At 41.8% G+C, this 23,500-nt stretch overlaps 1 long non-coding RNA gene across 1 annotated transcript; it reads right to left on the bottom strand.

The window, feature by feature from the left end:
* Window positions 1-309: 309 nt before the first annotated feature.
* On the bottom strand, window positions 310-22,178 carry LOC129645510 (uncharacterized). Its single transcript, XR_008711412.1, has 3 exons — window positions 21,946-22,178; window positions 20,022-20,268; window positions 310-488 (listed from the first exon to the last, which is right to left on the bottom strand). It is a non-coding gene; the product is annotated as an uncharacterized LOC129645510 (long non-coding RNA).
* Between the last annotated feature and the right edge of the window lie 1,322 nt (window positions 22,179-23,500).

Below are 23,500 nucleotides of genomic sequence, written 5' to 3'. Positions count from 1 at the left end.
AAATGGAAAGCAGAGAGCTTCACTGAGGAATATTAAAGTTCTAATTTAACCTTTCAGGAACATCACTTATCTGCCCAGTAGGGCAAAGATCCTGGTCCTATTGTGAACAGTCCTATTCTTCCAGTTCTCCTTTTACCAGAGCAAATGCAGTAGATCTTCCCCTAAAATATACATCTGGCTAGGCATAGCATAGAATTAATTCAACCACACCTGTAGCAGACCTTCCAGAAATAATTTACAACGATTTGTCAGGATTAACCTTTTGATAAAACATAAATTTGTCAAAACGTAAAGCACTTTAAAGAGGTGAAGAGGTCCATTTTTATTACACAAATGCTGCATCAGCAAGCGAAGGGAGGCAAAAAATACTGGTACTGAGAATGGCGATGACTCCGCTGGACTTCATCTTTAGAGCTATAAAACAGAAGCTTGGCATTTCAGCGTGGGAAGAAGTGATTCACAGCCAACTGCATCCTCCTCGGTTGGTCCTAGAAATGTCAAGCTTGGTAATTAACGAGGGACACGTGCAGGTCCACACAGTCTGTAATGACAAAGGAGGGGCCTGCATCGCAGCATTTTAACATGCTTGCAGACATATGTTTTTAATATTCAATAGCCACCATCTGCAGAATGCGAGGATATCAGACATTCCTAGAGACTATCCAGGAAAACTGAAGAATCCAAATTGCCTACGGAGAAAAGCTTTCAGCGTTGGAAGCAGCTATTGTACATTCAATGACTTTCAAACACTGGCCAATAGCCCACACCCACACTGTCCTTTCTTGGAAGGGAGGGGGAGGGTAAATTCACCACGTTATTCTGGATACTTGTTCAGCCTTAACTTTGCCAAAGTGTTTTTTTTTTTTTTCTTCAATTAAATACATAATTAAATGGTGCATAACCAAATATTAAGCAAAATGAATCCAGTCCTCCTGCAATAGAACTTCTATTTCAGGAACACAGACTGTCTAAACCAGACGACGACAGCGTGACGGTGCTGAGTCGTCTTCGAGAAGTCAGGATCTTCCTGAAGGCAGTTTTGTGCCTCATGGTGGGTTTTCTATGCCTGCAAGAAACCCTAATCATTAATGGAGCTTGAGAGTTTTGCTTTCACTCCAGGCTGGGGTAACTACAAAAACTTCAGCATACCGGAGGAGACATAATATTTATAGAGTATTCAATATTTTTAAGTTATCTTACTGCAAGCCTCTCTTGCTTGAAAGCATAGGTACCTGGCCAATTCTTCCACAATAAAATGTAGAAGAACCAAGGCTTTTAGGGAACAATTTCAATTTTACTAACTGGAAAAATATTCCTTAAGACTGATTCCACTTTCCCTTGGGTGACCGTTTGGATCCTAAGGCAGGGAAAGGGTACTACGGTCTGCACAGCAGAGTAAGGCTTGATCTCAAGCTGTGTAAATTATCCCATGGGCAAATCGCTCAGCTTTGGTGGGAAGAACCACTGTTACCTTTCTCACAGTCCAAGGACCTGTTCCAGAATGAACTATCCTATCCCTGAGACCATCAAGCAATGTTAAAAACATCAACTGAATGCTTTCATAGATCATAACCTGTAAGTCTATGGGCTCTTGCCTCATCTCAAAGAAAGCTATTTGAAATCTGTGTTAAATATATTTATCCATCTAACTGACAGGGCTTTCGAAGCAAGCCTTTAAGAGCAAGTAAATAAAAATTTATTGGCTCAATAAAGACTGATGGCCAGGATTCTGTAGTCATCGTTATTATTAAGAACAGAAGAACTCCATTAACTTACGAAATAAAAACCAAGTATTCCCAAACTAAAAAAAAAAAATGATATTGATATTCAACAGCATCATCCTTTCGTTTAAAAGGTAAGTCTTGGGGGTTTCCTGGCTGTCCAGTGGTTGGGACTCTTCGCTTCCATTGCAGGGGGAGTAGGTTCGATTCCTGACTGGGGAACTAAGATCTCACATGCCACTAAGAGAGGCCAAAATAAATAAGTAGATAAAGTAAGTAAGTAAGTCTTAAATCCAGGATGGGTGATCAGAAAAGGAAAACAAAACAGTCCTCTAGTAAAGTAACTGAGCTAGATTCTCCTTATCATGAAGAAAATTATCTTATCCCAGGATTTCCTCCTAACCCATCAGCTGAACAATATTTCATTTAATAACTATTTCCTAGGTTTGAAAACATTTTTTTAATACAAAGCAGCATTTTATTTAGCAAACTAAATTGTGGCATCTGTTATTCTCACATGTTTGCTTGGACTTTGGAATCAGACCTAGGTTCGAATCCTGGGTTTGCTTACTCGCTGTGTGATCTTGGACGATCCATTTGACCTCTCTGTGCCTCCGTTTCCCGCCCTATACAATGAGGACGCTCACCCCCACTTTGCAGAGGTGGCGCAGAGCAGGGGCTCAGTCACCTCGTGGGGTCCCATCCCAGACACGCCTGCCGGGATGAGGCGCCCGGCAGCTGCTGGGAAGTCGTGTGTCCACCTGTGGGGAGTGGCATGACTGCCAGCTGTATGGAGAAGCTGCCCTGCTTCACGTCCTCCTCCACTCAAGACTTCTTCCTCCTCCTCTGAACTTTCCTCCTCCCGTCTGCCTTTTGGTTCCTTTGACAATGAGAGGTTTCTTACCAAAGGATTAAGAGAGCACAGGTCTAGGGAGGAAAATCACTCTCTTCCCAACCATTGTCCTAACAAAGCCGAAACAAAGGTCTTAAACACGGAATCACAAGATGAAGAAGTGATTCACGTACCTATTAGATTTCCTTACTAACAAAATAAAGGAGAAACCAGACTTGCAAGCAGATAGAAGAAAAATAAATATTTTTGTTTTCAATTCACCAGCTCTTTTTTTCCCCTCCTTCTTTTTCCCCCAAATAAACTACCTCATTTTTCTTCAGCTAGATAGGGTATCTACAGCTTTGTAACTGCTTCCTGCTTCAGAAACACTGCAGAGTGATTATCTTATTTCCACAGGAGGGAAAATGTGTACCTATCTCAACACCCCTTCAATGCCACAGGGATGTAAAGCATTGTAAAAAATCGGGCAGGACTGAGCAGACACACAGAATTCGCCCGCAAAGTTGTGCAGAGATGGGTTCCTTTCCGTAAGCATTCTACAAGAGATAAAGCACAGTGCTAAATCAGGCAAAATTTCTTCTCTCTCAGAAGACTTTACAGTATTTCCATTAAGCTGGGCTATGTCAAAGAAAAGCTCAGAAAAAAGGTCAAATGCCCTTGACCTCACAGCCCAAGGACCCCTCAGACTGTTTCCCTTAAAAAAAAAAAAAAAAAGAGAGATTAAGTTTGCCACCTATCAGCTATTCAAAAATGCACCAAATGCACTGTTTTATAATCGTGGATTCAGATAAAAAGGGAAAACCATTGCCTTCAATGATCTAGACTCGCCATATTGGTCCCTAAATATTTTAACAGCAACATTTGAAAATAAATGCTGAGTTTCTCCTTTTTCTCCATTTGGATGAATGTCTATTTCAACTAGATAGCCATCCACGTTGTGCAAGGACAAGTTCTGTGTATTTCTGTGTAGATTTGTTTCAATTTACATGAAAAAAGCAAAAAATCATTATATTTATTCATTGGAAAATATATTTTTCAAAGGTATGCTACTTTCACTAAGACAGTTTAGAGCTCTGTTTTCAACAAAGGTTATCAATTCTTTAGCAAAGTGCAGCTGTGAGGGAGCCACAATGTGACCCTAACCAGACAAAGGATGTGAGTGACAGTGAACATCGCTCAGTCGTGTCCGACTCTTTGCGACCCAATGGACTACACAGTCCATGGAATTCTCCAGGCCAGAATACTGGAGTGGGTAGCCTTTCCCTTCTCCAGGGGATTTTCCCAACCCAAGGATCGAACGCAGGTCTCCTCCATTGCAGGTGGATTCTTTACCAACTGAGTTATCAGAGAAGCCCATAAAGAAGGCTGAGTGCCAAACAAAGGATGCTTTCGAACTGTGGTGCTGGAGAAGACTTTTGAGATTCCCTAGAACAGCAAGCAGATCAAACTAGTCAATCCTAAAGGAAATCAACCCTGAATATTCATTGGAAGGACCAGAACTGAAGTTGAAGCTCCAATACTTTGGGTACCTGATGCAAAAAGCCGACTCATTGGAAAAGACCCTGATGCTGGGAAAGATTGAGGGCAGGAGGAAAAGGGGGTGATGGAGGATGAGATGGTTGGGTGGCATCATGGACTCAATGGATATGAGTTTGGCGTTACAAAGAGTCAGACACAACTTAGCAACTGAACATCAACAAGACAAAGGTTTTTAAAAAAATGAAGGTAGAAGAATCTTAATCAACACCAGCCTCAATAATAATATTCTCCCTCAGTCTCTCAGAGGTTTGTCAACTATTGTTACAATTATAAATTCTTCCCTTGATAAGTGTTTTTCCAGAATTCAAAGGGGATCAGAATCCAGCTCAATCATTAGTGCAAGCAATAGAAATCTGACTACAGAGTCAGAACTCCAAAAGAGAACCCTACTTGTCACCCACCCTTTATCATGAAGATTATTTTACTTAGAATTAGTGATTACATGGAAATAAAGGTATTTAGTTTATGGAAAAATTCCTAGGAGTACCACGGGAAATTTTACATTTTACATCATTTAAAGCTAGACAAAAAAGTGTTTGACCAAGCTTAGATAATCTTTGGTAGGATATTAAAAGAAATTTTAGCTATTATCTCCGGTGATCTTTTTAATATATGTTTCACCCTTCCTCAAAGCAAGGTAAACAAAAAATGGCTTAGTACATTTTTCTATCATAAATTCCATATTCCCAAAATGCATGAAATTAGTAAAATAGAGAGGGCAAAGTAGGCCTTATGAAGAATGAATAGATGTATTGTAATTAATTCTGTACCATAATCACCTTTTCCCACTAGATTTTAGCTTGATATTGTATACGTTTCATGGAAATGCATTCATGGACTCTCCAAATTTAGTTCAATAGCTCAAGAAAGTCAACTAAGGGTCTCCCAAGTTTTCGTATCTATAAATGCTAGCCTTGTATTTTCTTGGCATCTAGGCCCTCTGTATAGGAGCTACCTGGAGCAGCCCATGTTGAACCAATTTAAACAATGCCAATTATTTTATATTCATCAAATAATCACATCAAGTTCTTGCCAAAATGGGGAGGGGACTTTGGAAAACAAAAATATTATGAAAAGATGAGAAAATACAGGGGAGAAATCACCCATTTTTCTCCTGGAGTTTTGTGTGCAAAAGAAAATACTAAATAAGAACCAATTCCAGATAACAGTGAGTATTCAGGGCTTCGTCATTAATGTTAGATGCTCAGTCGTGTCTGATTCTTTGAGATCCCACGGACTGTAGCCCGCCAGGTTCCTCTGTCCACAGGATTTCTTAGGCAAGAATACTGGAATGGGCTGCCATTCCCTTCTCCAAGGGATCTTCCTGACCCAGGGATCAAATCCTGGTCTCCAGCATTGGAGATGATTCCTCACTACCTTAGCCACCAGGGAAGCCCCAATGCTACACCTTAAGATAAGAATTACTACCATTTTACAAAAGAGGAAGTTGAGACTTAACAGAAGATAAGTAACTTGCTCCACTGTAACACAGGAGAAAATCTGAATCTCAGATCAATGGAAGCTTGGCCATGGATGGACCCCAAAATTTAGAGGGTATTACCATATTTTACACAATCTCTAACGGATGACTTTTTAATTTTGTAAATTTTGTTTCAGTTGTATAGCTGATACAATTTTTGTATCAGTTCATTGACAGGACTGTACATGTGTCCCACTCAATAGCTTATAAAATCCAAATTTTACATCTAGTTAGCAAGAATAATTACTTAAAATAGGCGTCTCCAGATGGTATAAACATGCGCTATCCAATATGGTAGCCACTAGCCATATGTGGCTTTTAAGCACTTGAAACAAGGAAAAGCCAATTTGAGATGTACTGTAAGTACAAACATATAGGACTTCAAAAACTAGAGAAGGTAAAATATTTCATTAATTAGTTTTATTTTGATTACATGTTGAATTATATCTGAGTTAAAAATATATTACCAAAAATAATTTCATTTGTTTCTTTTCCCTTTTTTAACAGAGCTATTAGAAAATTTAAAATTAAACACATGGCTCACTTTTGTGGCTCACATTATATCTCTCTTGGACAACAGTGGATAAACTAAGAATACTCTTCTATTCTCATCTTCAGCACAAGATAAATCACAAAGCTGAAATGTGAGTCCTAGATACCGAATTTGCTAGTTAAAGTTTGCTACACCAAAACATGTGGATTGTAATCATTATTCAATCATTAGTTCATTCCATTCAATAATTATTTATTGAGTGACTGCTCTGTCACAGGCAAAACAAGAAAAAGTCAAGGGAATTTTGTACGGAACATTTTAGGCAAGGTCCCAGTCACATCACTTAATACTTGTGTGATAAGGCTGTAGCTACCAGGAGTAAAAACTAAATGGCATATTCAGAGCATATTGAAATAATGGCAGATTGGGAAGAAAATGGTGCCAACAACAATGCAAGGATTTCATTAATTGGACATAAAAGCTAAAACTGTCTGACACCAACTTCAAGCTTAATCAGAAGATAGAGTAATCATGCAAATTCACATTCAATTCAAGAGGGGGACAAGATCTCTTTCAAATCGAATCCTAGCTTCAACCCTGTAATAGTGTAACTCTAGAAGGCAATGGCACCCCACTCCAGTACTCTTACCTGGGAAATCCCATGGACGGAGGAGCCTGGTAGGCTGCAGTCCATGGGGTCACTAAGAGTCGGACACAACTGAGCGTCTTCACTTTCACTTTTCACTTTCATGCATTGGAGAAGGAAATGGCAACCCACTCCAGTGTTCTTGCCTAGAGAATCCCAGGGACGGGGGAGCCTGGTGGGCTGCCGTCTATGGGGTCGCACAGAGTCGGACACGACTGAAGCAACTTAGCAGCAGCAGCTTCAACCCTGTGCACAGCCATGAAAGTGAAAGTGAAAGCCGCTCAGTCATGTCCAACTCTTGGCAACCCCATGGGCTGTATAGTCCATGGAATTCTTCAGGCCAGAATACGGGAGTGGGCAACCTTCCCTTCTTGATTCCTAGGATCAAACCCAGGTCTCCTCCATTGCAGGCGGATTCTTTATCAGCTGGGCCACCAGGGAAGCCAGCATGCATAGCCCTGGTGGAGATTAACTACATTCCACTTTAGCCATACTACTGTAATTATCTGCTAGACTTTCTTACTAAAATCAACGATAGTGACCAAATCTTGTAGTCTAGGGGTGTATTAACATTTCTACACAGCATCAGGCAACGATACAAGTGTTTTTAAAAAACAAATCTCACAGTTAATATGTAAAGAAACCACTCCCTACACTCTACATATCAAGAAAAGCAGAATTAACATATTTCACAATGCTACATGGTAGGTGATGTGCTTTTCCTTTGCAACCAGTTTAACAATATTGGTTAAATGTTTTAACAATTTATTTTAATTATTACACGGCTTTAAATGTAACTGAGATCCTAGAGGAATGGTCTTAGAGGAGACCTTTCCCTACAGAAGAAAATTAAAGAAATGTCATAATACAGGGAAAATATAATATAGAATAGTGGGTACCACCAGGCTGTCTACTGAATCAAGATTCCGAATTATTTTCTACAGCTTCCCTATATGTAAAAACAAACTGTTTCTATTTCCCAAAGAACATGATCCTGCAGTGCCCATCCAGCTAAAGTCCTGGTAAATATACTAAGCGTTCTGCTTGAATAAGAACTAAGCTCATAGTTTCAAAATGACATTTCATGGAAGATTTGAGCAGAAGACATTTTGCATTAGAACCAGAAATCCCAGAACACTGTCATTTACACACTGTCAGTGCAAAATAAGAGAAATTCAGCACTAAGGTGGTATCTAATTAAGATGTCAAATCTTTGCCTGCAATGACTCGCTTTTCTTGTTCTGCTAGATGAAGTCTTCTTGGTGGTATTATTAATATTCCAGCATAGCAAAGGAAGTGCTACATTAAAAGGCAGTGTAACTCCAAACTTTAAGATGCAATAAACTCATAAGAGACTAAGCCTTGGGGGTATTAATTTCCTCTTTTGCAAATGAATAACCAGATCTAGCTGGTCTCACTTCTCTTCCAATAAAATTTTAAATACTAGTCTTGAGGCTCTGAATGGCTGAACCAGTGATCAGTTAGTTCAAGTGCTTGAGTATTTGAAGGCTTATTACGTGCAGGACTCTGAATGCTGAGAGGAAGTCCATTACAGAGAAGACACTGCCTGGCCCTCAGAGAGTTTACAACCTTTTTTAGTGTCCTAGGGCAACTGTAATCAATTAGTACAAACCCTAAGGCTTAAAACCACAGAATTTTTATTCTCTCACAATTCTGGAGGCCAGATGTCCAAAATCAAGTTGTTGACAAGGCCACGTGCCCTTTGGAGGCTTGTGAGGGGTGGGGAGTCTATTCCTCGTCTCTTCTAGCTTGCGGTGGCTACTGGCATTTTGTGGAATGTGGCCATATCACTCTAATCTCTGTCATCAAACTCTTCTTTAACTACTGAACGTATTGATTTTTTTATCAAGTAAAAGTCAGTTATATCCACAGATGTAAAAGCAGAGTCTTGAAGAGATATTTGTATACCTATGTTTTAGCAGTACTATTCACAATAGCCAAAAAATAGAAGCAACCTAGTGTCCAGACAGCTGACAAATGGATAAAAAAACTGTGGCAATGCATACAATGGAGTATTATTCACCCTCAAAAATGGAAGAAATTTTGACACATGCTACACCATGGTAGAACCTTGAGGACATAATGGTAAATAAAAGCAGTCAGAAAAAGACAAATGCTGAAGTATTCCACTTAGTACCACAGTTCCTAGAAGTACCACAGTTCCTAAGTACCACAAAGTACCTAGAATAATCAAATTCATTCTGCCACCAATCTTCACACCGCTTTCTGCTCTGCTCTGTGGGGATGACCTTCTGCCTCTTTCTTAGAAGGACACTGATGATTAGAGTTAGGGTCACCCAGGACAGTCACCCCACATCAAGATCCTTAAACATACTGGGGAAGACCATTTTCTTTAGGTGGTAATGTTTAAAAAAGATCAGGGCCTGATCTTTTTGGGAAGCAGGGTTACCAGCCATCAAACTGAAATGTCTAAAAATGAAGCAAAGCAATTAGGTGCTACAACCGAGTGGTAACAACAAATCTTCTGCCTGAGTTAGGGAGCGCAGTCCAGGTAGCCTAAACTGGGATGGTTCACCTGGGGCTAGACGAGGCTCTGTTCGTGTCTTCTCTCAGGAGTTCTCAAATGATTTTGTGAACCACCAAAGGGTTCCTTTCAGCCCAGTAGTCTTTATCATTCTGGTTGCTCTTCCGGTCTCTTGTTTACTACACCATCTTCATTTTACTGAATTTCTTCACGTTTTATCGTCCCACCCCACTATAATCTGGTACACTGTTTTTGTTTCTATTGTTGTGTTGGTCTCGGGTCTCATCTTTTCACAGCTGTAATAAGCAACTTCCTCTCTTCTGACCCAAGAGACACAGAAAAGTTTCTGCCCCAAATTATTACACTCCAGGACACATCACAGTGCCTAAAATTCCTCACTTCTCTTCTCTGAACTAAAGCCCACCATTTAAATTTAAATATTATTTTGTAGTGATTACACATTAAACCAGGAAGTTACTGAATCTTCATGAAAGAAACCTTCAGGTTCATTACTTCTGAAATATACATTTGTCAAAACATTAGTTTTGTGGAGTTTCGTTAATAAAGGTTCTGGGAGTTTAGAAAATATATACAGGCAAACAAAATCTAAAAACCAGAGAGACCATGATTCCATATTCAAAAAAGTAAAACTCTAACCATTGGACATCTCGGAGCATTTAGAGGACCTGCTGAGCCTCCAAAAGGGCTGCACAATGTGTTGAGTTCCCCAACATCCTCAGACACTGATGCCCCTTCTCCTCTTAAGCTACATGATGGTAGGAACCATGCCCATTTTTGCTCAACTTTGTGTCTCCAGCCTCTAGTCCAGTCCTTACATGTGGCTGCATGGTGGATGACAGACGGATGGATGGATGGGAGGGTAAATGGATGGAATAACATCTTGAGAGACTCAATGGTTCTGGATGATTGAGAAAAGAAAAGAGGACAAAGAGAAGGAAGGAGAGAAAATGACAAAGGAAGAAAAGGGGATTGAAGACCTCCCTGGTGGTGCAGTGGATAAGAGGCCACCTGAAAATAGGGGACACAGGTTCGATTCCAGGTCCAGGAAGATTCCACATGCAGAGCAATTAAGCCTGTGCACCACAAGTACTGAGACGACACTCTAGAGCCTGTGATCCGGAACCACTGAGCCCGTGTGCTGAAACTACTGAGGCCAACTCAGCTGGAGCCTGTGCCCACCAACAAGAGAAGCCACCGCAATGTGAAGCCTGAGTACCACGACAGAGTAGCTTCTGCCTACCGCAACTAAAAAACCCCTCGAGAGAGCAATTAAGACCCAGCGCAGACAAAAATAAGTAAATACAAAAAAAAGGAAAGGTGATTGAAAGAATGGGAACTGCAGACAGTAGCAGTCAAATCTCCACTGCATGACAATTTTGCTCGAAGCTGGTTTCGATCATGGAGTTGATATTAAAGTACATTTACAGATCCTTTATGCTACATCTTGCTTGGAGAGGCAGTGCTGTGGAATGAATGTTAGTGTGTCTCCCTAAATTCATACACTGAAACCCTAATCTCCAGTGTGATGGTATTTGGAGGGGAGGCCTTTAGGAGGTAATTGGGTTCGAATGAGGCCATGAGGATGGAGGCTGAGGATGAGATTGCTGCTGTTAAAAAGGGATGAAGAGGCCAGAGATCTCTCTCCATCAAGTGAGGATACAGCAAGAAGGTAACCATCAGCAAAACAGGAAGAGGGCCCTCACCAGACACCGGACCTGCTCACACCTTGGTCTTGGACTTGCCAGCCTCCAGAATGGCAGAAATAAACATCTGTCTTAAAGCCACAGAGTCTGCAGTATTTTGTTGTAGTAGCCCAGGCTAAAGATAAGCACATGGCACAGTGCCTGCAATCAGAGACACCTGGGTCCAATACCCAGCTCTGCCCTTAACACCATCCATTCCCTCCCTTGCAAAATATGGCTAACGATGTCTAATTCATGGGGTGGTTGACAGCTTTAGAGATCATTTCCCTAAAGACTAAGGATCTAGGAATCTCTGAAGAGTTCCTTTTACTATATACTTTTATCATCCAAGAGCTCTGCAAAGTGCTTTGTATAAGCACATGACTTAGAAATATTATTTAATCGTTGTAATTAGTTTATTTCCTTCCTTTTTCCCCTTTTATCCTCTGGTTTCAACTAGGTAAAATACAGTCACATAGTTCAAAGTTCAAATGATACACAAGAATATACCATGAAAATTCTCCCTTCTTCCACTAGACCCAGGCATTCAGCCCCTTCCTAAAGCATCCAATTTTACCTCAGGAGACTTTCAGTCAACAGATGCCTGTAAATTAGGCTAATTCTGAGTTGTTTTAAGCAACTCAAAACAAAATGCCCTACTGCTATTCATCATTCCAGAAGGTCTCCCACTAAGGTAACTTGTTTTAGGTAGCTTGCTGATAGCTGAATTCCTTATGTGGGTTAATCAATAGGCTTGTTAATAAAGAACCACCCCCTATAGTCCTCATCCATCACCAAATGACTCAAAAACCTTGGACCTAAAAGTGATACTCAGCACAGCTTAATTCTTTTTAGATGACTGAGAAGCTCTGTATTTCACCAGTCATTTTCAACATCTGAGTCAAAGTAATGCCCTAAAAAAGAGCAGAAATGATAGCAAATGGAGAGTTCTGATTTGGGAAATATACTAGATTACTTTTTTTAGCAACATATTAGGATCCAATATTATTCCATAAGAACAGGAGGCAGAATCTGAGATCACCGGGGTGAGCCGGGAGCCACCAAAATTGACCAGCTCTGAGGACTGAGGTCTAAAGAAGGTGAAAACCAATGATAAAAAGAAATAGCAAGGGGCTTCCCTGGTGGTCCAGTGGCTTAGACTCTGCACTCCCAATGCAGGGGGCCCAGGTTCAATCCCTGGTCAGAAAACTAGATCCCACATGCTGCAACTAAGACCCAGAGCAGCCAAATAAATAAATAAACATAAATACATAAATATTTTTTAAAAAAAAGAAGCAGTACCAGGATACGACCAGACAGAGTTAAGGCCAATGGCCTAAACAACTGAGAAGCACAAATGGCCAGGATATGCAAAGATAAACTATTTGAATCTGTGCAGTAAGTCATGGAATTTGCATAGCAAGCTGAATCAGTAGGTAAATAAGAATTAAACTGATGCAAAGCCGGGAGTCATAAAATAAGACAGGAATTACAAGATGCCCAGACTAAGCCCCTTTTCTGGACACCTAGATCCCCTCCTATGTTTCAAAGATGATCTGGATACCAAGCCGGAGTTAGCCAAACCCATTCCTAGCTCCGGAAACCTCAACACACACACAGGCTGGGAACTCAGGAGGCCACCACACTCAGCAAGGACATGGCAACAGAATGATGAGAACATGATCCTTCTTGCTCTTGTTATCCTGCTTGAATCTCAAATACACTCTTACAGCCATTTAGTTAGAAACCTACACGGTCTGTTCAGGTATGCTAGTTTAATCGTAACAGTCAAATGAGAATTTTGAATTTGGCTGCAGAGTCGGGCAGAATTCAACAAAAATTTTTGGAGAAAAACATTCCATGAACTTTCACCCAAATTCCCACACTGAGACAAATGCTGAAAATGTATTACGACAGAAGCAGTGTTTATTTATCCAAAGACAGGATGACAAGTGCCTTTCTTTTTTTTAGTTTTTTGCTTCTACTCATCTGCAAAACACAAAAGAAGCTGAAAGCATAGGCTAGGAATTTTTTGTTACATTACCATCTCTTTATTATAATCACTGAGTCAAATACAGTAGGCTGTATTTCAGCAGGGTTGTCACATAACTAACTGTGCCAAGCCCCAAAGGACTCTTCACTCTATACTAACTCACCATTAGGAACTGGCATCCTTGATGGGCTAGCGTAGTACATGATTCTTCCAGGGGAAGAGGGCAGACAGGAAGGAACAGCTCTCCAGAATGACAATTTGAAGGTGAAAGTGAAAGTCTCTCAGTCATCTCCGACTCTTTGTGACCCCATGGATATACTGTATAGTCCATAGAATTCTCCAGGCCAGAATACTGAGGAGTGGGTAGCCTTTCCCTTCTCCAGGGGATCTTCCCAACCCAGGGATCGAACCCAGGTGGTGGCTAAATAGAACTTGACGGGAAACTGTCAACTTGGAAACATGGGGTCAACTCACAAAGTAAGAGCCAAGAAGTGCCCACATTTGGGCGTTCTGAGCTTGGGGACAACTTCTTTCTTCTACATCTTCCCCGCATCCCAATGAAAGAATTGAAAGGGACTCAGGTATGCACTCAGTCTCCCCATAATATCTAGGGTTCATCCTTCAGTCCAAACAGGAGCTATGAAGATGTAGGCCCAGACCAAATTGAACCCCAGGGACACAAAATGAGAGCCGAAAGTGTAGGCACTGGAACTTCTGGTGTGGAGTGTCGAGCGAAGTTCAAGTTCTCTTCCTTCTTCCAGTACTGAAAAGCCCCTGCTTTTCAGGAAGTCTCCTGATTAAAGAACCCATAACTCCTAAACTGGCTTTTCCTCCAATTGCAACCCAAAGTTTCACATCTGTCTTTCTGTCCTTAATCTTCTTATGCCACTAAATGTATAAATGTGTATAAACCGAATTTTACCAAACTCAAGACTCTTGACTTGCTTAATATACTCCTCCATGTCTAATCCATCACATCCATAAAGCTTTCCATCCATTCATCTTTATATTTTGAAAATCTGAACAAGAGGCCAGCATACACTTATGCTCAGTGTTTAATGGTGACATTTAAATGTAAGTACAATAAAATATAAAAACTGTATACTGCTGCCGCTCAGTAAAGATACCCACACCACCAAAAGGTCAAGTTCAAACAGGCCAAGTTCAAGGGAAAGGAAACAAAGCTTCTCCAGCTTGGCCAACTTCTGCTCTAGACTTTTAGAGAAGTCTCATTCTCCCTATTGAAGCTGTAAGACCCAGAAGGCTAAGACGAATCCTAGGACAACGGGAAAAAGGCACAGACCTGGTCACTGAGGCCGACTTCAAGGACACTAAGAACCACCCCTGGAGCTTCAGAACAGTCCAGAACAGCTGCTCACCAAACTAGACAGCCCAGAACAGAAGCTAGATCTATGGATAAAGAGTATGTCCTTACATGGATGGGCCTCCCGAGTAGCTCAGATGGGAAAGAATCTGGCTGCAATGCAGAAGACCCAGGTTTGGTCCCTGGGTCAGGAAGATCCCCTGGAGAAGGGAATGGCAACCCACTCCAGTCACCAGAGTTTCTTCAGTAGTATAGGATTCACGTGCACATTTAATTTGAAAGAATAGAATTTTGAAGATATGCATTTGGCGGGGGATACAAACTTCAATCTATAGCATGAATATGTTGAAACCTAAAAATATCAGAATTACAGTATTTGAAGGTGGGGATCTTTGGGTGATGATCAGGTCACGAGAGTAGAGCCCTCATGAATGGGATTAGTGTCCTTATAAAGAGCTCCCCGTCCCCTTGCCTCTTCCACCATGTGAGGACATGGAAGAAGACAGACTCTTTGAACCAGGAGGCCAGCCCTCACCAGACATGGCACCTTGGTCTTGTACTGCTTAGCCTCCAGGACTGTCACAAATAAATTTCTGCTGTTTATAACCCACCTAGTCTACGATACTTGGTTAGAGCAGCCTGAAATGACAAAGACAATGCATTTGTGGTGATGTATATATATTCCGACATTTCTAACTAGGTTGCATATTGCTATCTTATGTGACATGAGATATATTTAAGATGGCACCTAGTTGCTGTTTTATTAAAACCATATTTCAATCCAAGCTTGAACTAGCTAGCACTTGCCATCATTCCAGCCTGTCTCTCCTCCACTCTCTTTCATGTTCAGCATGAATCAAATGGTATAAGCATCCCAAATACATTCCAGTTAACACCCCGTGTCTCATCCCTCCACATTTTTCCACATCCACTCCAAGCCTTTGTTCTTCCCTTTGATTCCGTGTTAAAATGCTAGGCATCTTTTAAATCCCAACTTGGAAAAGTCTTCCCTGATCCCAAAAGACACTCCCTGCCCTGATTTAATCCTATACCTTGTATATAGCACTATTACCAGCGTATTTATGTTTGTTTGTTTTTTACTGACTGTCACTCCCTATTGTGAATGGCAAAGGGCACAAAGTCCTATCTTATATTTGGGTGACTTTGAACAAATTGAGACTTCTGAGTCTCAATTTCTTCTTCTGTAAGATAAACATAGATATTATCATCCCATCTCTCAGACTATTATGAGACTTAAGTAAGATAACCTATGTAAGAGCACTTTTTAAAAAATACTTATTTATTTAGCTGCATTGATTCTTAGTTGTGACATGCAGAATCTAGTTCTTTGACTAGGGATCAAACCCAGGCTGCTTGCCTTGGGAATGGGGAGTTTTAGTCACTGGACCACCAGGGAAGTCCCAGTGACAGCATTTTATCAACTATAAAGTACTGACAAATTTTATTTAGAATAAAGAAGACTTTTTGAAAATAGGTAATGGACCACACAAATTAGGAAAAAAGATATGATCTCTCACCGTTTATAAAAACAGCTCTAGATAAAACCACCAGTGAGCATTGACCTCCCAAAACCATAACCTGGAAGGTCTATTCTCAATTGTCATCTCGCTCAATCCATCAGCAGCACGTGTCCCAGACAACCTTGCCTTCTTCCTGGACACGCTCTCTTCACTGGGCTTCCACCACTTCTAAATCTAGCCCCGAGGCTTTCCTTTCTATATTCACTCCCTTGGTGATCTCATCCTCTCTCAGGGCTTTAAACAGCATTTAACTTCTTCCAACTCACTAATGTGGATCTGTAGATTTCTTCCCCAAAAATCAAACCTGTGTATTAAACTGCCTAGATGCTTTAAAAGTACCTTAATGTGTCCAAACTGAGCTCCCAGTCTCCCCCATCCCAAGTACACACTTCATCTCAGTTCATGGACATTGGATCTGTTCAGGTGCTTGGGTCAAAAATATTTCAGATTTGATGCCTCTTTTTCTCTCATACTTTCTAACTAATCCACCGAAAAATTCTCCAACCAAAGTAGCTTCAGAATCCAGTCCCTTCTCACCACCTCCGTGCTGCTTTTATCCTCATCCAAGTTGCCATCATCTCTCACTTGACACCTGAAATTGCTTCCTAAATGGTCTCTCTGTTTCTGCCCTACCCATCTTTGATCTTGTTGAATAAACCCATCAGAGTCATTGTGTGACAACATTAGTTATATCAAGTCAATCACTGGTTAAACCCCTTCAATGGTACCCTGTCTCTCTCAGTGTAAAATCACAAAGGGATTTAAGGATGATCTGCTCACCATAGTCCTATTTCCCCTCTGACCTCACCTCCCACCACTATCCCCTTTGCTAAGTCCACTCCAGCCACTATTCCCACCTTGCTTTCCGTGGATAACCAGACACTGGCCCTGCCTTTGCCTGGATGCTCTTCTGCTGGCTATTACGTGGATCATTCCTTCATTTCCTTTATATCATTCCTCAAATGTTACCTTCTCCGTGAGGTCATTCCTGGCCATCCTTTCCTCTTACCCCCCACTGCTCTTTCTTGATTTTTTTTTCTCAATAGTAGTTGCCATCTTTTAACGTATATTCTACTGTCACTGGTAAAAGCTCCAACAGTACCAGAAATTTTATTTCTTTTGTATCTTCGGTGCGTAGAGCAATGCCTGACACATAGATGCCACATTACTTATAAGAAAGAATGAGGAGAGAATGAATGCACAAAATAGGCTTCACAAGTCCGTGATACATGTACTTCTAACCACCTGTATCTTCAACAATAAAGGGCAGAAAAACCATCAAAGTTCTTAGAAATGACTAACACTTAAAAGTCAGAAAACTTGCTTTTCATTTACTTATCAGATGCCTAGTATGTGTTGCATTTATAATTTTGGAAGGCAGAGCTGAACACTAAGAGTTCCCTCCTATGGAAGTTTCTTATGAGTACTTTGGCAGATTCTTCTGGTCTCAATAATTGAAACTAATCCATGTCAACAAACAGTTTTAAAAAACCAAAACTATAAAATTGGATACTTAAGGCAATTAAGTATATTTGGTTCTAGCCTAAGAATTACATCACACAGAAAAACTTTAAGGAATGCATGATTTTTAAATGCTGTAATTACAAATTATTATATTAGTAGTTGCTATACTAATGCATATAATTTGCTGATTAAAACACATGTTGTCCACAAAGAGAAAGTTGTGGATACATCTGGGAAAAAAACTTTTCCCATTTTAATATTGATTTATTCCATATTTTTCTTTTCAATTATTATCATTTTAAGGCAACTATCTGCTTGTAAATTACAAATGAGAAGGAGCAGTACTTTAACATTCTCACCAAAAACTTCCTAAGGGTAAATGAATATAATCTTCCTCAAACTAAATAATCACTCAGGAATGGCGATGTATTTTGCTAAATTACAGATCTAGAAAATGAAAATCCAAGACTTTAAACTTCATTTCACAATGATACGCTATTCTTCGAAGTGTTGTTTATACTAACTGTGAGTTTTCAATTTAAATAAAAACCATTCTATCAAAAACTAATATCAGAAAATGCACTGTGGTTCTTGATTTCCTCATCAAGAAATCACTGAACCATCACTTTATATCATAACTAAAAAGTGAACAAACAAAATTTTTTTAAACTATAAGTTTACCCCTCACTGACAACACTGAAAGTAGAGAATTTGTGTAAATCAATTCTAGAAACTTGCTCTTATCGCAATTTACAGAAATTTCTGTAAGGAAAAGGAAAAGCCACATAGTCCAAGAGGAAGTCATGACCTTCGGCAACATGCTGATACATAACAAGATTTAACAAGTGTTTGCAGAAGTGAATTAATCCACGCTTACCTGGATAAAAGACTCGAATAGAACATAATTTTAGAGAGAAAAAAACACCTCATCTTAACATGTGAAAACTTCCATCCAAATTGACTTTGAATACTTCCGTGAATACTTTTGGTTAATGTGGCTTAAAACTTGCAAGACAGTCAACAAAGAAAGTTGAAAGTATCGAAACATCACCAATTCACTGTGAAAGGCAACAGCAGTAGGTTTTTTTTTATATACCTAAACATATTTACAGATACTTACCCCTTTGCTAAGTTTTTTCTTACACACATGGGTTTTAAAAATACATTCCCCACAACAGCAACTTCATGGGATAAGTGCTCTGATCCCCACTTACAAATAAGAAAACTGAGACCCCAGGAAAGCTAATAAACTGGCCCAGGTTATCAAGATGAGGATTTAAACTCGAGTCTGTTTCATTGCAAAGTCTGTTTCTAAACCTCTGAGCCCAACACTGGATAGCCATTAGAACAGATTCAAACATATTCACTTTATACATTTGTAGGTAAAATATTTGCTGGGAAATAATACTGCAGTTTAGAGCCCCTCAGAACATTCCAGCAGATAAACTTTTGCTGAAAACGTTTCAGGAAATCTGACATCTTCATACAGCGCACTTTGTCGAAAGTATACTTCACAGAAATTGTAAAGCCTATTTCTTGATCTAATATTCCCTGAGCTAAACAGTTATAGGAAAATAATTGTTAGTAATACACACAAGTTTTCCACATCAGTAACTCTAGTGTTGAACAATTTGAAAATGAACTTCCCAAGAGGGGATGCTCCTTAATTATAGAAGCAATCAACAAATCATAAAACCTTAGAGCTAAAAGAGTTCTTTGAGTTTCTTTAAACTAACCCTTCACTGAATAGATGATAAACCAAAGTCCAGGCAGGTGAAGCAGTTTATCTAAGTTTCTACAACTAAATAAGAAGCTAATTATAAGACATTTTACTTACAGCAGGATAAAAATGTTTCCAATTCCCAATTATCTTTTTGACCAGACCTTATCATTTCTCAGTTACAGTAATATATCAGTGAAATTCTCCAATTGTAGCACTTAAAAATACCTTGAACTTGAATCATTTTGAGGATCAAATCCTAAACTTAAATAATTTCAAAGCAACCTAGCCTAAACAAAGAAAACTCTCACTTTTCATGACAAGCAACTGCTAAACAAGGGAAGTAAATGCTGTATCAAAATACTTTTTATATTACCAACAGTATTCATGTGAACTTTGAATGGCTTTCTCACAGAGATGATCAAGAATGAATTATAAGATGTAAAAGAAGGAATATAAGACTCTTAACGACCACCATAAAAATTTAATGTACATCATAAAGATTAAACAAATGTTCAGCCTCTGTTGGTTACTACATAGTAAAGTTTTTATTCTGATAGAACTTACTATACTTTATATAGACCCCCAGCTAGTAGGAATTCATTTCCTTCTGGCCACTTTTGTATTTTATTTACCAAAATGAAATATCAAGAGTGTCCAAAATGAATGCAAACTACAGAAGTCCTGCTACTATAGAAATGTTCGCTGTGATATTTAAAAGGAAAATCAATCATGCACAGAATAGAATACCTACCTATCAGACCCATCATTGTTACATAACTTTCCTTTGTAACTATATAACCACATTCATGATAAGTGATAACATTGAAGACAGTCAAATTAATAAAGTTTCCTTAGAAGTACCCAAATCATCATCCCAATGAAAGTGAACCTACAAAAACCAGTACGAAATAAGGAACTCTAAAGTCATAAATCACTTTGAACAGGCAACAGCTCAAAATAACTAGAAAATTCTCTAAAGGCATAAGCACCAGCTCCCAAACGAAGTGCCTATAGAGTATTTAAAAAGCAACGTACCTTCTTTAAGATGGAGAATTCCCAGTGTTCAAACAGTAGTAATCCACATAGGGGAGGCATCATCAAAAATCCCAACAACTTTGAAGCAACTCCAAAGAAAAAAGTTTGGCAACTTTTCCTTCAGGAATGACGATGTTGTAATGGTACTTCCACAATGTTCACTGATAGAAAGATCCAGTAAGAAGGATGTAGCACAGAGGAGGCGGGAGTGCTTCTGTTTTCTAGATGCTGACCACAGTAATCACACCTGTACAATTGAAATTCATTAGTGTCAGCTTCCGAGTCATTCTGCACAGTTTCTTTTTCAAAAAAAAAGTAACTTTAGCATTAATAGATTTCTTTCTTTGACATGAAAATTCAAAACCGGCATAGTTCTGGCAGCTGAATAATTTCTAGCTGCAGATTTTAATAATGGATACTCTATATAAATCATAACTTTTAGAAGTTCAAATAGACTGTCTTTGGCTGTTTCCTCCAGTTATTTCATGGCAGCACAGTTTGATGGTTCATCTGTCCTGTCAAACCATAAAAGGCGGGAGATAAAGGCAAAGGGTGTGGGGTGGGGATAGTAAAGGAGAGCGGTGATACATCACCTTGGTATTTGGAACCATTTCACAAAACATACCTGAGGATAATGACCTAAATTTACATTTTCCAGTTCAGGAGCCCTGTTCCACACATTCCTAGTATTCAAACATGGCTAGAACATACTACCTTTGTTCACTTTCAACAAACTCTCAACTTCTGTCCCTAAATGTCTTTTTATGAGCCAAGGGACGGGGCAGATAAACAACTTTTGTGGTCAAGTGCGAAAGGGCTGAAAGAAATGTCCTAGAAAGTGGAGAGGTGTACCAGTGATGCAGAGTTTGCCTCATCTGAGCCAGAACCAACCTAGAAACACTGGGAAGTGACGCTACTTGAGAAACAAAGTTAGGGAGTCTCCTTGTGCCCGTAAACACTGAGGGAATCGCGCTGCGTCTCCACCCCGCAGAAGCTCCAACAGCCATCCTTCTTTTGGGCGGGCGTGGCAGACAGAAACAAAAGGTTAAAACACAAAAGGCGGGGCGGGCCGCTGGGTCTGGGGAGCTTCTGGCGCTCGCGGTCCCCTTTCTACTCAAACCCATTAAATTGGGGCGGGGGTGGGGGCCGCGTGAAGTGAGAGAGGTGATGCTGGATGGCCAAGACCGCATAGGTTATCCTGGGTGGGTCGTGAAACTGAAAGGGGCGGACGGGATGGCGGACTCCTAACTAGTGGTCCAGGCCCATCCCTGCATCCCTGCATCTCTGACAAGTCGAGAACCTGTGGCTTCTACCTCCTCCCTACCTCGGCCCCAGAGAAAACTTTCTCAACTCTTACCAGCTCGCTCTAATCCCCTGGACCACAAACACAAGGTCTCATCCCCTACCAGTCACACCTCTTCTGCGTTCTATTGTTGTAGCTTTGGGTATGGTGCGTAGGAATCGGCACAGCGCTCCGCAGACGGTTAAGTTATAAAAACGCCGAGGGAAGGGCCCCCGGCTTCCCGATCTCTTGCCTTCGCAGGACCAAAGTCAGGGCTGGGGTGGGGGTGAGACCCGGCACAACCCCAACCATCGCGGCATGCTTCCCTCGGGTCTGCGCGCAGCTGGGAGATAGGCGAGGCAATGCCCCCCTCGAGACACCCTTCCCCCATCCCCCCAGCTCCTCATATAAAGAGGCACTTGAGTGAAATGCCCGCCTGGCTCTTGCCTATGAGAAATAAACAAATAAAACAATCTGTGCAAGTTCCTTAAGGAACAAAAGAGAAGGGACACGGGGATGGGGGGAAAGGAGATACAACTTGGCCAAACTTCGCCACCGGATTGATCCTCCGTCCTCCCAAGGGCGGGGAAGCCGGGAGCATCGCGAGGGAGAGCGGTAAACAAGACCACAGTCCCCACTCACCTTCTTCCCCACTTGGTCGCACTTTGAAGAGACACTTCCCTTGTCGCGGTCCTCGAGGCGCTCGGACACTTTTGTGTGGCCTGACAGCGGAGAAAGTCGCGGCGGCAAAGTTGCGAGAGGGAGATACCCGCGCGTCCGGGGGAGAGGGGCGGAGAGAGAGTTCATAAGAGTTCCCCCTTTTGTTCCAAGTCCCGGAGCAGACAAAGAGGCGGCGAGCGGCGGCAGGTTTCTCCTCTCACCCCTTCTTCCTCTCTCCCTCCCCTCCCCTCCCCGCCCCCTCCCTCTCCCCGCATCTCCCGCCCGGCTCGGGAACCTAGGAGGCGAGCCGGGGCGGCTCCGGTCCCAGCTCGAGGCAACTCTGCCCCGACCCTCTCCGCCCACCACCTCACTCGAAACTTTAGCCGGGAGATGCCCGTCTGGGCCCCTCCACACCCACCTCCCTTTTACTGCCTCCCAGTCTAACGCGCTCAAGTCTACCGGGAGGGGGGAGAGAGAGAGAGAAATCTCCAAAATCATTGTTTCCGGGAGATACACCTCTTTGTTTGCACTTTCCCTGCCAATCAATGTGAGCAATCCACTTTGACATCGAGTTTCTGTCAGTTTCCCCTCATCCCGAGAGACCAGATGAGACGGGTAAAGGGGTCCACCCCCAGAAGATCCAGGCGCGTAGACAACTAGAGGTGGGCTGCGCCCTGGGTTCTCCATCCTGGCTCCTCCACTGGGAACACCCCCTCCACCCGGCACACCAAAAGAACTCAAAAGGGCATCAAGAAGTGTTAGAAAAGTCTGCTTCCCCACCCCCCCCACCCCCACCCATTCTGTCCCTTGGGAACTGCCTCTAATCCCGAGGAGGAAGCCCATCTCGGGGGCCCACTGGGACCTCCACCCCTCGGGGCTACCTGTTGCTGCAGGCGCTGCGCGACTTGGTCCAGGGGCGCCGAGGACAGATTCCCACCACGAGCATCGCGCCCACCCCTCAGGCCCCAAACTTCTCCGAACCACATACCACGAAGGCAAGGCTTTCCGGGTGGCCGCGCTCCTCTGACCCTGGAGCCAGGCCCTCCTCACCGGTTCCCTTCTCTGCACCACTGCCTTGCCCTCGCTCCAAAAATCGGACTCAGGGTCCCTGGCCGCCTCCCCGACCTCTACTCCCTGGCAACTCCAAGCATCCCGTCTTTCCGCCTCCTCCCCCACTGCCTTGCCCGGGAAAATTGGGTGTTTCGGACCAAGAACAGCTCCGGACCCTCCTCCAGATCCTTACCAGTGTTTCCCCGACTGTCTGAACTGGGGACCCCCATCCTCACGTCCCCTATCCTTAGACGCTCATCCCAACTGCGGGCCACAGTACTGGCGCTCGGAGTGACTCAGAGTAGCGCTCATTTTCCTTCAGGATCTTACTAGAATTGAAGGGAAGGGAAGCCGGAGGTTGGGGGGAATGGGAGAGAGGGGGGCCTGCAATGGAAAGCAGTTTCTAGGGCAAAGAAAAAAAACAAAAACAAAAAGACCGACATTCCAAAGCAAACATCCACCTTTCAGGAGGTACTCGGCCCATCGC

The sequence above is a fragment of the Bubalus kerabau genome, chromosome 3, assembly GCF_029407905.1.
Source record: "Bubalus kerabau isolate K-KA32 ecotype Philippines breed swamp buffalo chromosome 3, PCC_UOA_SB_1v2, whole genome shotgun sequence".
Lineage (NCBI taxonomy): Eukaryota > Metazoa > Chordata > Mammalia > Artiodactyla > Bovidae > Bubalus > Bubalus kerabau.
Note: the sequence above shows the minus strand (reverse complement) of the source record. Positions and strands in the feature narration are given on the sequence as shown.